We start from the raw sequence: 14,329 nt of genomic DNA, 5'->3' as shown, positions 1-14,329 counted from the left end.
AAAGGAAAAAAAATAAAATCTTTTGAAAAAACTGTTTATAACAGACTGTAAATGAAAGAAGTGTAGTTGTATATCAGAGCAATCCATTAAACATGCACAACCTGCTGAGAGATACTGCAGTATCACTCATTCCTGTGTAAGTCAGTACATAAACTCGTTTTTAATTTTTTGGCAGACTTATGAAGCCAATTATCCTGGTAATAAATATTCAGCTTTAATGGGCAAGTAAATAATTAATGTTATTGCCTTTGTAAATTTAGCTTTTCAGTTATAAATTAACATAATTAAAATAGTAATGTTTCAGTACGCATTTTACCAGCCAAATCTAAATCAAGCAATTAAACTGTAGGTTTTTCACATCAAATGAGTTGAGTTTATAATGATACAAACTGTGGGCATAAATTTGTTTTTCWTGGTCAGATTCATTACAAAAACATGAAGAAAAAATATTTGGCAGTAGATGTAATCAAGTATATTATTTGAAATATCATCAATATATTCTTTAACTACTTTTTGTTGTCCTTTCACAGTGAAATAAGAAGGGGAAAGTATATTTCCCACGAGTCTCTGGCACTGCAATAATTGCCTGTGTGTAATTGTAATGGCCACTGTACAATGGCTGTCACATCTCCTTGGATTGATTGGAAAACCACAATGCACAGTATGGATCTGAAAAGGAAAAAAATTACTCTGTAGTCATTAACTTTAAAAAAAACAAAACTCCAGTCTGAGTTACACAGGCTGAGAATTTGATTGTACACTTTTCCTCCTCTACTTRTTGCTTTATATTTTTCTGTGATATTTTATATTTTTGTGCTGTCCTCCCATGTCAGCCTTCCAGCTTAGTGAGCAGCCAGAGCAGTAAAGTTTTTTCTTGATGAGGGGGAATGAGTTAGTAGGAACATGTAACTATTTCTGCTCTRAATGCAGGTCAGAGCTGGTGAAATTCAACCCTTTCAGCAGCTGATCCCCAGGACCAGGGTGTGTGGCTGTAACTCCAGGCTGGCTCAAGGATTCAGGAGATTGTATCAAAATTTCTGATTTTTTTTTTTTTTGTGACAGGCAGTTAGGGGGTGTCTGAAACCATATGGCTTCTGAAAATTAGAAGCTTCAGGGACATCAGACTGTAGGAACTTGAGCTTTTCTCTATTTTTTTTTTTTAACTGGGGTTGTCACAGGAGCATTTCAGTTTGTGTGACCRGTGTCAGTTCGTGACTCTTAAAAAGACTACATTTTGTTAGAAATGGGAAGAATTCAGAAGGCATTCTGACATTCAGGTATGGACAAGGACACACACAGATGAAAACTTGAAGCCTGAAAATTTGGTCAGAGAAGTCCTGAAAGCTGAAGTACTGAGAACCCAGAGCTATAGATATTTCTAGTCTTGCAGCCTTCACAGATTATAATTTTTCATGGGCTGAGCAGTCTATTTATAGCTCCTCAAATGTTTCTAAGAGCAGCATTTTGCAAACTGCCAAAGGTTTGCAGATCTGTAATGAGAGGAGTTCCTCGATGCACAAGCTTGCCCACATCCAAACCTGCTCATTGACATTTCTAAAGCTGTGATTTCATAGTCCTTTCGTGTCCCAGAACCCAGTGGGCAAATTTATCCCTGGCAAAGGCCCACTGAAGTCACACCAAAGATAAATTCAGGTCAATGAATTTATTTAAGTGTTTGCAGTGCTGTGCATATAGGTGGCTATAAGCTTTTTTTTGCAGTATCCAATTGTTTAAGCTTTAGTGGACTAAAAAAAGAAAAAAATTACCTTTGCTGAATTTGGCTTAAATACATGCAAAACTGCAGTATGGTTTTGACAACAATGTTATCCAGAGTTTTAGAAGCACTTTGAAAAGAAGAAAAGTGCACTAAACTCTCATGTATGATATCTGTGGGTTCATATTTCCAGAGAGATTTTAATTGAGCACAATTACTGGCTGGTGTGATGAGCTGTGGGTGGAGAGCAGGGATGCAAGCACCCGATGGCAGAGGCACTGCCAGCTCTGTGTGTCAGTGTGCACCTGTGGGAGATACAATTTTTAGTCAGGGGAAAGGCCCATTTCTGYCTCAAATGCTGCCCTRTTAGAAATAGTTTTAATCTSTRTTTAATTATTGTACTCTAGCCATGTCTAGATKTAGATKGGRTTGAGGTGCCCTGTATGAGTTTTTWGCCAGTGGTGKCTAAATGAGCAYTTTCATCTCTTGCCAAGCTTTACCTGGGTTTAATGACWTATTTCTGGCTGGGATCTAACCCCAGAGTCAGCAGCCTTGAGCCAGGTCTGACAAGAATCCAGCCTGTTCTGTAAAAGGTATACCACACTCCCTTACGTTCCATGGTCCCCTTTTAGCTGTTTTGGTTTTCAGCCCAAATCAGAAGATTGCTCTGAGGCTGCTGAGGGCAGTTCAGGTGCTGCTTTCAGGCTGGCTCTGCTGGGTGCTGTGTTTCTGCTCTGTTCTTCAGGATTTACAGCTCTTTAAGACAGCATTTCCCAACAGAAGCACTGTGACACTGCCTTATTTTATGGGTGAATTACAGTATTTTGGGTATTTGCTGACTCACCTGGCCCTCGTGGGCTGCTGCATCCCCTGCTTGCCCCATCCCATCCCATCCCCCAGGTCACATCGTGCCCTCTCCTGTGCCCCCTCCTCTGTCCTCTCAGTGCCAGTGGCTGAAATTAAAGCATTTTAAGGCTCTAGCACTTTTCCAGGCTTCTGTGCTGGTTACCAGCYTAAGTTTAGTTTGCTTTTCTTCAATTACAAAGATCCAAATAGGAAAAGGGATATTTTGGAAGTCAGGTTTGTGTTTGTCAAGTGTCATTGAATTTAATGTGCTTTCCAGGCTAAGATGACAAATCTGTGCACTGAGTGAGGGGCCTTTCTGTGTCATTCATGGGTTTTCTTGACTCCTACCTTCCCCAGGGTTGTAAGACTGTAAATAGGCAGCAATGGGTGGGACTTTGTAAACAACAAATTTATCCAAACCTTTTAAAGTCTGCAAAATGACTAAACCCAGTTGTTTTTCCCAGTGCAACTAAAGTTGGCTTAAAGCACCAAAGGACAAGCACATTCTCAGGAAATGCAGCAGGATTTGATGTTATGTGTGGCTTTTAAAATCACAAGTTTGAAAATRACAACCTGAATTTATAATGGAAAACCCTGCTCAGATTCTGGCTTGATACCTGACTGGCAGCTGTGTATCCTTCAGGTGTTACAGAATCCAATATACTTGTRTTTTCTCTAACATTTGGGATACCAGCTTATCCCAATGTGTTCCAYAGAGATAAACAATAACATTGCAGATTTAAGTGACTTTCAAGATAAGTAACTTAAACAAAGGACAAAGCTTTCTTAGCAATGACATTCAATAGCAGATGGAGGTATAAGCATCTCCTTATTAATTTTCCAGCAGGAAATGGGTTAGAAATGGCAGTAACACAAAGCAGCAATCTCTGAGCAGTGACAGAACAGGACAGCAAAGGCAGTTGTTTCTCCTGACCACTGTTAATGCAGGCCGGACCTAAAGCTCCCTGATTCCAGTGAGAGAAGAGTTCAGCCAGTGCTAGAAAGGTTGGGATGTTTTATATTAAGTGTTTCGAAGAGAGAGTCACTGAACCAAAACAAACAGAACTAAGTTTTATGTGAATATATATACTTACGTGTATATATATATATATATGTATATATATATATAAAGAAATACATATATATAAGGCAAAAGCACATCTGAATAAGATACAGAGAAGTCAATCAGTTCTGGGTGGCAAAATAGAAATGCACTGAGTTCAAATGAGATGAAAGTTAATAGTGGCCAAGTTAATACCTTTGATAGAGAAGGATGGTATGTGTGYAAAAAGCTTGTGCTCTAATGTCCTGATCCTGTAATAGGATCCATTTCTGTGCCATCAGCTGTGGGAAAGAGGTGGAAAGGTATTGGAACCTTTAGTAATAAACAGCATTCTTCAACCTGAAATGTACTTCAATTACAGAATATAGAAATTATGTCCCAGAATAGTCTGGGTGCACTTACTTTGCATGGGKAGAAGTTTATGTTGGGATGGATTAAGAAGTGTTTATTCCCTGGTGAGCATAATTTATTCTGTTGTTGCAAATGTTGATAGGTTTTGTTTCCCTGGGGTCAGCTGAGGTTTTCACAGCACATCCCACCACTGTGGTTGTGGAGTGGAGCCCTTCCCTGGGAACATCCTGACAGAGGTGTGTGGATATGTGACACAGGAGGAGAGGGGAAGCTGGAAAAGAAAAATCCCAACTTTTGCAAAACATTGTCCWTTGTGTAAAAGGGATAAACAGGATCAAGGCAAACAAAGGCACTGACTTTGTGCATTATCAATTAGTCCTTATCCATGAGTTAAGGACTCAGCTGTCCTGCATTTGGYAATTAAGCTGTTCAGTTAATGTTGATGCAGTGCACCTGGGCTGGAGAAACAGCTCCCAGTTTAGTATAAAAGGGCACCTGATGGCCCCAGTTACTCCCCACTCAATGTGAAGGTGAGACCTGTGGCTTGGCTGCGACACTGAGGTAAGTGACAATATTGTCTCCTTGTTAGATTACTATTTAAGTTGGAGGAAATCCTCTCAGATATTGTTCTATCAGCAAAGGCTGTATCACAACTGCCTCTGGTACGAACCTGTCAGCTCTTGTTGGGAGAGCTGGGTTCATTTCATTACTCGATTTTTTTGATGATCTGTCCAGTTAAGGGCAAGCTGGTTGCTTCTTATTCTCTCCCAAATCCAGGAAATGAGGTTAGCATTTTTTTTTTCCCCACACAAATGTGCTTCCAACCCTTTGRAAGCATTATTTGACAAGGACATAAGCATTGTGATAACTTCATCATTGCTTTCAATTGAACTAGCAGAAGAAACAATAATCTCCTGGAAGAGCTTCAGTACAAGGGCAGATGTAAAAGTCTGAGTCTAAGGAGCCCAAGAGATCTTATTTTATAGTCTAACCAGACTGGAATAGTAGGAGTAATAATAATAAAAACACTTAATAGTGTAATGCAGCATTGGAGAGTTAGACAGTAGCCTGCAACTTAATGCTTTTGAACTTGAGAAGCAGCTTTGGCTAAAACCAAATGCCTGCTGAAGAAAGGAGTTTATRTTATTTCAGATTGGAAGTATTTCCAAGGCATTTCTTGGGTTCATTTTCAAAAAGTATTTATTTGTGTGCAGTGTTGCAGTGTTTTGCAGTAGCAAAACCTGTGCAGTGTTGTAGTGTTTTCTAACCCAGCAAGGTATTAATCACTCTTGAGCCTCATAATGTAACACTGATGCTGTTATGATGGGAATAGTTCCTACCACAAGCATGATTAACCACTTATTTCCTTTTTCCTGGGTGCCATTAGTTTGTACTTGGATGACAAAAATCAATGCTGATCTTCAGCAGCACCACAGTGTTCTATTGCATAAATCTCAGTCAGCATGTTCTTCATTTTATTATTGGCTGCTTTCTTTAATTGAGTTAATTTGCCAAAACACCACCAGCTCTCACCAAATTTCTCATRGTGGGTGTTATCACTCGAATTGCCGCTCTCCTATTTTGCAGTTTGTTTTGTTAGCAAGGAAGAGAGGGGGGGAAAAAAAGCTTCAAAACAGCTGAGTGYGAGTAGTGCTGATGACTTCTGTTTTATTTATGTTTTGTACTGAGCCATGGTGAATGATAGATTGTGTCTGGGACAYGGCTGTGGGCAATGCTCTGAGTGTTATAGTTGGGAAGGTGCCAGAGTTGCATTGCTGCYGATTTTTTACCATTAGCCTTCTGCAAGGAGGGATTCAAAGTCTCATTTTATTCTRTTCTTCACCTGTGTCACCTTTAGAGCAAATTAATGTGAGATCTTTAGTAGAGATGGAGCTGACAGGGTGAGCTGTTGGTCTCACAGCTTCCCCTGGGAGCTGTGAGGAGTCAGGAGCATCCTTGGAGATAACAGAGCTCATCTGACCAGAGCCTGTGCTGAGGCTGTGCTGGAGCTGAGCAGGAACAGTCCCTGATCCCGAGGATGTGGAGAAAGCAGCAGAGTTCCCTTAATTAGAACATACACCTGCTAATGAATTGCTGTAATCCCCTGCTGCATTCAGAGCCTGCTGGGGGTTCTTTCCCTGCCTTTACAGGGTGACCTTGCTAAGCACTTAGCAGGAAAATTGTGTTTTCCCTCGCCTTATTCACAGTCTTTCTTCTGGCTCTTCAATTTTATTAACTGAAAATATTTACAATATTTACCCAGGTTTAGTTTTAGGGAAGTTAGAAGAATATACATGAACAAGTTCCATGTATGTGAATGTGTCATGCACATCTACATGGATGTGCACACATRTGGAATTGTGATTTCTTAATGGCCACACTGGCAGTGAAAATAAAAAAAAAAAACCAACTTAATATTTAAGGAAGGAGTTATGTTTTCAATTATTTTTCAGTCACCAGCCACTTTAAATATTTAATCTTTTCTACGCCCAACTAATTTATTCAATTGCAGTTAGGTAGATTGTAATTAATTTTTGATGAGACTAATACYAATTTGAATATCTACTATACTGTAATATTTGCTTGCCAGATGTGTTGTTTAGCTTCCAGATACCTCATTTTTGCCCTTGCTGAARTTGCAAATGCTCACCAGTGTTGTCATATCAGGCCACAAGGCCCAAGCTGCACCTTAAGTTGTGTTACACACAAATAAAAAGTTGATTGTGCTGGGACAGAGGAGGGTCCAGCCAGGTCCTGTCCTCACCCCGACAGGGATCAATAGTTGATGCCTAAAACAARTGTGAGAACARGGCAGAGACAGAGCAAGGCTTCYTGAGAGAGAGAAAGAGAGAGAYTCTACCAGACTTCATTGATTTGTGGTCTGGAAGAATCACAGGATAGAAATGGTGTCTTCAGATTTAATATTTGATCTTATTTGTTACATCTAAAGTATGTAGTTATTTTGTATAATTCATGCTTTCCATCAGCAAAGGACTGAGACTCCTCCAAGGGAAATACTCTCTTTTTACTGGAAAAATGTCTCGTCTGCCTTTTCTGATTAATGAGAACATCCATATGCYGGCTTTTGTGAGTGGAAGACGGATCTGATACCACTTAACTATGTTAACTGAATGTAAAAATCTGAAGTGGTGGGATAATGGAAGTAATTTGCAGTTTGTCGGCGTGTTCCCTCTGATCAAARACGAGCCAGGGAGCACAGCAATGGAGAAACAACACAACAGAATTGCAGGATTTCTAGGACATGGGGCATTTTTGCAAGTTCAGACTTGGTTTTGTTTCAGGTAGGAGCAGTGSCAGCTCCTATAGCAGCTGCAGACTGAAGTGGATGATTTTTGTATCAGGGATCAAAGAATGGTTTGGGTTGGAAGGGATCATCTCATTCCACCCCACTGCCATGGCAGGGACGCCTTCCACCACACCAGGTTGCTCAGAGCCCCTTCCAGCCTGACCTCGGGCATTTCCAGGGATCCAGGGGCAGCCACAGCTTCTCTGGGCACCCTGTTCTCACTCTGCAGCCATGGGGTGCTCTGAGGCTCTGGGTTTGGCAAGAACTGCCCAAAGTCAAGGAGATCCAAGAGGCATCTTGGAAGTTCAGTGATGGGTTCTCCAGGTTCCTTAACTGTGAGAGGGAAACCAGCTGGACATTGGCCATCAAGTCAGGAGTGACTCAGTGACTTTGGAGGGGTTTCTCTGCAAAATCGTGCCCATTTGGGTGACACAAATGTCATATATTCTTTTTTTTTTATTATTTTTTCTTGGTTTTTCCCCCTGGTAGTTCTGAGCGAAATTATAACTTGTGAGGGCTTCTGTACATTGATTTTTTTGTATCCTTTTGCCTTACTGTGTTGCTGGCCAGGCTCTCTCACATCCCCACCCTCCCCAGCCCCTGATGRTCTGATCCTGTTACTTTTATTTACTTTTATTTCCACTACTCAGCTGATGCAGTGGTTAATGCACAGAAATGTAGCGCTGATTTCCTTTAGTGACTATTCTGTGTYACAGTTTACGAGTAGAAATGAAAAAGTAATTGTAGCTGTGGTCTCCAGAGATAAAATCCCTTAAAAGCAGYAGAATTAGGTCTTGCTGCTGCCTGCAGATCAAACTACTGCAGCATCAGCCATTCCTGTGCCCATAAGTCATTCAGCAGCCTTTTCAGTTGGCAGTCRGATTTTTCATGGTTGGCCTGGAAGAGGACAGGAGTTCTGAAGGTCCACTTTTGTCCTTCATGTCTGAGATCAAGAGAGGCAGAAAGTCTGCAGATGTGTATAAGATCTGCCACTCTGACTCCTGCTGGGGTATCTCATATCTCACAAGGTGTTGTGGAGCCTTTAGGGATAACATGTAACATACAGATCCAGTAAAGTAATTAGTCCCAAATCAAGTGAATATGTTTGATTATTGTGATCTGTGTGACTGTGCTTGCTGTGTGGACTTCAGCAAAAAAAAAAAGAGAAAAACCCCATTATGTAAATTCCTGTGTGTTTATAGATATATAAATTCATATATGGTACTATGATGCTAACTTCCAGTATGCACTGTTTCATATGTGCATACTGGTTACTGAAATCTTCCTCCTTGCAAGCCCAAAACCTGAATGTATTTTCCAGATAGGTGTAACCTGTTCATGGCTTCAAGGTTTCCTGTGAAGATGCAATGGGATTTTGTGGTACTTTGAGCTGCCTCAGTCTTTCTTCTCTGAGGGAAATCTCRTTAATATCTCTGSGGTTTTTTTYCTTTGCTTTTTTTTTTGCATTCSTAGACAAAGTAAGAGAGGCTGCTGAGTTAAGACATCTCTTGGTGTGGTTTAAGTATGGAAGCCATGGATATATCTGTCCTAGGGAGCTCAGATCCTGCTCTTTCCTCAATCCTCACTCAATTTGTGTTGCTGTGCCCAGTTTTGATTTGCAGGCTGTGTTATCTCGGTGGGGGAAGGATGATCCTTTGGATGTCTCCTACATGCCAGGAATTAGAGATGGGCATTTAAACGTTTCGGTGCTGCTCTGAGGTTTCTGCTTGCTGGCAGTGCTGCTGGTGCCTCCATCACTGTGTCTCACCTGCTGTGTGCAGTGAGGCCCCAAATCCCTGCTCAGTGCCAGGGTCTGACCTCTTGAAAACTCTGAGCACATTCAGCAGTGGTGCTGAGCTGGGAAACGTGGTGATGCTGAGCCCCCCAATCCCAGAAAACCCCAAGACATTTACTGGTCTCTGACAATTGCATTGGAGGCAGAACTTTGGGAAGTGCTGMGTGTTGGGCTGGCAGTCACGACTCCCCATCTGCTGTGAGCTCCTAAGCTTTGAATTTCTTGAGTAAGAGCCATTTAAACGTGCAGAGTATTATGACTGAGGTGATGTCTCTGCTTTTAATATGAAAGTCCTCTTATTCTTCAGAAATGCCATAATGAATTAAAATATTCCCTATGGAGAAGTGCATTACTTACTTTTGTATTATGATATTGGACTGGAATAAAAAGCAGCCAGGCTGTCATTCATTTCCTGGTCTAGGGACACTCTGAAAGTACTGTAAAGCAAGAATAGCTTTGCACCACAGTTCTTGAATTCAATGATTGCCCTCTGAAGGTGCCACACATGATGGATTGTCACAGACTCTCTGTCCTGCCTTGACATTTCATTCCTATCCAATGTTGTCTTGTGTTCTGCTCTGAATCCGCCAAACAACTGACCCTAGAATTTAATGCCACACCTTCTTCTCTCTTTTTTTTCCCGAGCAGCATCTTCTGCAGCTGAGGCTCTGAAATACTGGAGGACACTGCATCTTCCTCAGGGACACGGGCAAGGGAGAGCTGGAGCCTCTGGGGGGCTCAAGAAGGAATTGTGGTTGGTGGTCGCCTGAGGGACTTCCCTTCACACCAATGTTGCTCTGAAACCMGTCGTGTCCAACAGTCAAGTTTGGTAAGGTATGTATTTCTGCMCCTGCTCTTGTATTTTTGCTCTTTTCTGAATGTGTGTGTATGTGGAAAACAGAACATTAGCAGCCTTTGAGTTTATTGCTGTATTCACGCCATGCTCTTACTGTGTCTGTAAATAAGCTTTGCTCTCCCTGAATTTGGAAAGCATTCATCAGGAGTGAAGTGTTTTTATTGTCTTGGGCTTGAGGGGGTGTGTGTTTATGTGAAGTTCTTTATTGAACAAAATGCTTGCTGATGGTTGTGTGTCGCTGCTGGTGATGGATATTTGGTGATAAGAATCCTTGTTTTGAAAATCCCACTTGTTGTGTTTCATTAATGTCTGTAGTTCTGAGGGTCAGAGATGGGGAAAAAAAAAGGAAATGAAGTAGCCCATTTGTAATTCAGCCCTATGCTTTCCTTTGTGCTTTGTATATTCTTACTGTTTAAAAAGGATGGAAATACCACGCCAATTTCCTCCCTTTCATATTCCTCCCTTTTTGTGCAGCACTTTTAAATTTTTGCCTGTGTGGGGGTTCTCATACCCACACAAATATTGCCTTGGCTATGCTGGAGCTGTGGCAAGGCAACATGCAACCATTTTCTAACAAGAAACTGAAGGTCAGGACAAATTGTTGATGAAGATTGTGYCATATGAGATTTTAGGGTAATATGGTTTTGGATTCTATGGCTTCTTTTACCTAGGTCRAGTTATTTCTCTGAAGGCAAAGTTTTCTGATTCAAAAAGAAAACCAGCAAATTTAAAGCAATGGTTCCCAGATCTCRGCAGAATGGTATCAGACAATATTATCCTTTTTCATTTAACACATGGGTATTGACTTCCTTTGTGTGACTGAGCCAGCACTGTAATCTTGTTGAGAGAAGTACAGCAGCAATATAACACCTGTGCTTGGTGTTAGTGAAGGAGCAGGGAAAAGAAGTCAAGACTTTCTTAAAAGCCTCTGAAATAAGCCATGAAGCACCCAGGTGAGTTGTGCATGAGTTCTGCTTTTGATCTACACTTGCCACGTTATCTCTGGAAACCGTGGGCTCAAACTCTTGTGCTCCAGCAGAGCTCTGCCCATCTCTGGCAACTGCAGGGAAAAGTTGGYTGGAACAGCTTAAATTGGGTGCTTAACTTTTAAACGTTGAGGGTCAGGAAAGGTCTGTTCCAACCACAGCGTGTGCTGTTAATTTATAGAGGAATTTCAAGACAATAACATGGTTGCCAGGGTGAGATTCCCATCATTACAGCCCAGCACAGCTCTGCTCATCTGTCTGCTCCAGTGGTGCCCAGTTTCTGGAAAAAAAGCTTGTTAAACATTGCTCCTGCCTTTATTATCCTCTTCACTTGTGTTTATTTCCGAGCTACTGCTCTTGTGATTATAACACTTAAAAGGGAAGGTTGCCTGAGAGCTGTTTTGTAATCAAGAGAGCTTCTTGACTCTTCGCAGAGAGAAATTTGAAATGTAGAAATCACAGCGGTTTTTGTTTATTCCTTGTTTGGGTTTGAGATCTGTGAGTTGGAACGTGCAAATCTTCCTTGCAATGAGGGTGTGAGTTTTTCTGGGCAGTTTTGCTGCCCAGGGAGCCCCAGTTTGTGTGAGGATCTGCTCCAGAGTTGTTGGTTGCTGGTGTGACCATGGTGCTGCTGCTGCCTTGGATGTGGGGATGGTAAATGAGCTCCCTGTCATTCCTGACCCAGTCTAACTCTCAGTCTAAGGTCTCTACAATTGATTTGTGAAATATTATTTAGGCATTAAACTCTAGACTGGACTTCAGTTATGCTTTTGCATTTTACTTCATGRCTATCAGATCTGAAACTTGGTTCTTATTTAAATCTCACATTTATGGAAACTTTTTAAAGAAGAACATTGAGGTTGAGAAGGTTTTGCTGAAGTATAAAGGTTTGTCCTAACTGTTGCTCACTTAAGTAGCTGAGGCCTTTCTTTATCGATTCTTCTCATCTCAGGGACTCGTGATTAACAGAGTGCTTGACTGCCATCAACTTTATCTGCTCTCAYAACACCTTTGTAAGACAGAAATGCTGTTTATCCCCATTTTGTCAATGGTGAATGAGAAAGAGAGTCAATTCTAGATCACTTCTGCTTTTTACCCTGATTTCTGAGCAGTCTAAGTGCTCAAGCTGCTGGAGGCACACAGATAGCCCTGGCTGAGCAGCTGAGTCTGTAGTGGAGAGCACAGGATTTGGATGTGGATCCTTCTGAGGTCACTGCTCCCACCTAATCCAGTTTGTTCTGCGTGTCCTGCTCTCCCAAGTAGAGAGGGTTTGAATTAAGTGATTGCAGTAACACTAAATGGCATCAGGAATCAATGTTTCCCTCTGTATCTCTGCTGAAAACTGAAACATCTGTTCAAATGCTGTGAGCTGACTTCATTCATCCTTGTGAGACAAGCAGATTCCCTTTTAGCAGCATTTATGAAGTTGTGCTGATGGTAATCTTATTGTATGAGGATTTTGTTTAAATGGATCTGCAGATAACATGCAGAGTAATAATTTTTTTTTCTGAAATTGTTTGTTTTTAGATTAGTAGAATCCAGTTAGTAAAATGCTCTGTGTGGCTGAAAAGGCACATTTAATAAATATGTAAGAGAAATTTTTAAGTAGCCATTTAACATAGTTAATAAATTTTATCTTGCAAATAGAATTGGAAAAAAACCTGTTCATTTAATGTGTTTTATGGCTCTTGTAGCAATTAATTGTCTTCATTACATGAACATAAATCCTCAGTGTAATTCACCTTTTTCAGATTAATTGCTGTGGAAATCCTCCCTTTGGTTTGTTTAGACTTGGAATATTATTTCCCTTTTCTAAAAGGTGAATCTCAACATACCATTTTTTACCTTTTCCAGACATTCTGTAAATGAGTTCCAGTTAAAATTTCTGAGCTCCAGGCCAGTGCAGAGGTGGTGCTGCACTTGTGATGCTCTGACCAGRTGAAGCCTTGCTTGATCTACAGCAGAGCAGTGGGCAGGTCTCCTTCTCCCAAAAAAAGTTACTATTTTCTTCTTCAAATTTCTCCTGTTTCTTACGTGATTTCATTTATTAAATCAGCAAAGAGCTCTGATTTTATGTGCCTGAAGGTTTGGCTGTCAAACTAAGACCCTAGTGCAACTTTTTAGTGGCTTTGCTGAGGGGTGTAGGTGGCTGTGTCTGAAAATTTGTCAGTAAAATTGTCCTCCAACATTATTGAGGGAAAAGCTTGCTTGGAGCACCTGCTTGAATTCCCCAAATTAAATTAAAATCTTTGTTTTGATTAAAACTTTTCTTCCCCTGGWTTGAATTTTGCACACCAAACAGGACAAGAGGGCAGCATGCAGCATAGTATTTTACATGTTTTTATTCATCAGTGAACAGGCCTAGCTCGTTTGCTTGAGTAACATTTATGCAAATATTTCCTAGTGTTTCTTTGGCCTGTTTTGCCAGGGTGAGGTAATAACACAGCAATTATATTTGCATGTTTTTGTTGCAAGATCAGCAGCCTGGCTGTGRATGTATCAATTCCCTTGATGGCACCACTTCTGCAGCCCCACTCACTCAGCTCCTCCTGACAGGGCTTTTATTGAATCCATCAACCTGACACATATCAAAGCACCATTTCTGATAACAAATATCTTGTTGTAAAATGAATTAAAAAGCTGATAGCAGCGGCAGAACCGAGTTGAATTTCTGAAAGAAAATAAGAAACTCCAAAACTAACATGATGTTTTCAAGATAACAATCACAGAGCAGCAATATAATAGTCCTTTGCTTTACCAATAGTGCTCTTGAAGTACTGAGAAGTCAGTGGGTCTGCCTGAAGTCATACAAATGGCCTTGCTCTTGGGCTGGCAGCTTGTGGCTCTGCCTTCTTGCCCTCTTTTTTTTTTTTTTTGTGGTGGTGCTTCAGAGAGCGTGATGAAGTTGGGGTTTATTTTCTCATGGAGATCTTCCCCCTGTGAGGACCAGCAACCTCCCTGTACTAACTGAGCAATCCAGTTATGCAGAGATTTGGAGACTGAGGAGAGGGATATGCTGGCTCTGAGTGGAGCACACATTCTTCCTCTCAGAAGACAAAGCAGTTTRGAGCTCCTTGTCCTCTGCAGAGCTGCTGCTTGGCAGCCCTTGGGCCGTGTCTTAGGCAGAGCACAGCCAGGGTGGAAAAGGTCCTGTGTTTCTTTGGGCTGCAGATGTTTTGGAATTAGCTGGCTCCAAACCTTTCTCTGAGAACACGGTTTTTTTGTCTCCTCTCTTCATCCTGCTTTTCTATTCCCTTTGGTTTGGCATCTYTCAGAGGACAGGCAGGTTCTGGCAGAGCTGCCTTTGCACTGGTGCTGCTCTCACTGTGCCCAGGCTCACTTGCCTCTGATTTTTGGCCAGGATGCACTGTAAAACASTAGCTAGTAATAATCATGCCTTTTGCTCTGTGG

The 14,329-nt window shown here is 41.3% G+C and overlaps 1 protein-coding gene across 1 annotated transcript in view; it reads left to right on the top strand.

The window, feature by feature from the left end:
• The window catches only part of SGCD (sarcoglycan delta), a 291,805-nt gene that overhangs the window by 95,589 nt on the left and 181,887 nt on the right, over positions 1-14,329 (top strand). Inside the window, exon 2 of the mRNA XM_057379277.1 lies at positions 9,725-9,910. The gene's annotated coding sequence lies outside the window, so the exon portion shown is untranslated. The remainder of the gene's footprint in view (positions 1-9,724; positions 9,911-14,329) is intronic.

This window comes from Malurus melanocephalus, unplaced genomic scaffold, assembly GCF_030028575.1.
Source record: "Malurus melanocephalus ecotype Western Australia unplaced genomic scaffold, MMel_1.1 scaffold_399, whole genome shotgun sequence".
In the NCBI taxonomy this organism is placed as follows: domain Eukaryota; kingdom Metazoa; phylum Chordata; class Aves; order Passeriformes; family Maluridae; genus Malurus; species Malurus melanocephalus.
This window is presented reverse-complemented; position numbering and strand designations above follow the sequence as displayed.